The following is a 1,137-nucleotide window of genomic DNA, read 5'->3' as shown; positions in this document are numbered from 1 at the left end:
AATGCATAATTCTTTAATAAAAAAGAAAAGTGGTTTGTTGGTTACAAGTTATACATGAGGGGATAAAAGATAAAAGTCAATACATTACCAGACTAATGCACTAAAATAGTGTTTGCTTGTGTGTGTGTGTGTGTGTGTGTGTATAACACACAAAATAGACATCAATACGAGATTACAAATTAATAGACAGCTCCAAAGTTCTCCAAGTTCAGATAGCAAAAATACTTTATTGCCAAAATGGCACATGGATTTACAAAATTACACAAAATAAAAATCTCAGTCTACTTAATAGAGAAAACTCTTTGCCAGCTGTACATCCAATAGGAAATTAGTACTGTTAATATGTAGAGAGCTCAAGAAATTAAATATGGTAAAAGAAAGTCATCAGTTGAGTATATGGGCTATTGGACTGAATAGACGGTGATCAACAGGAGAAAAGGGGCAATGTTTGAAAAAGTGTTTGACATTCTTAGCCATCAACAAAATACAAACGGAAACTGTTTTGAGGTTTCACTGCATCTCAGGTAATTGAAACTATGACTTTCACAGGGAAGTGAATGCCTCTTGGGCCTCTTATGTTAAGTAAAGGAAGCCAGAGTCAGAGATATAAATACTGTATGTTTTTTGTCATGTGAGGAATGTCTGTTTATATTTGCATATAGATGTGTACATGCATATGATGTGTAGGTCATCAAACTATAGTTAGTGTTATGAGAGAGGAGGAAGTAATATAGATAGTAGAGATGGTGCTAGAAAAGGTCGTGGCGTATCTATGTCATGAATATATGTGGAAACGTTTGGTAAGAGAAAAGGGACTGATCATGTTGGGTGTGAGGGGAGCGGGGGATGGGGAGGAGCGTGAGGATGCTAAGTATAATGATATAGATGGAGATAGAGAGATAGAGATAGAGATGTAGATATAGATAGATATATAGATATAGATAGATAGATAGATAGATAGATAGATAGATAGATAGATAGATAGATAGATAGATAGAGATAGTCAGAACTAGATATAATAATATAGCTGGGTAAATAAGTTACAGTAACACACATTTGTGTGTGATTAACCAAAACGTTAACTAACAGAGGAGCAGCTGCCCTTTGTACCTTGATTCCACTACAATTGTGTCCTAT

This window comes from Grammomys surdaster, unplaced genomic scaffold (assembly GCF_004785775.1).
Source record: "Grammomys surdaster isolate TR1022 unplaced genomic scaffold, NIH_TR_1.0 126281, whole genome shotgun sequence".
NCBI lineage: Eukaryota > Metazoa > Chordata > Mammalia > Rodentia > Muridae > Grammomys > Grammomys surdaster.
Note: the sequence above shows the minus strand (reverse complement) of the source record.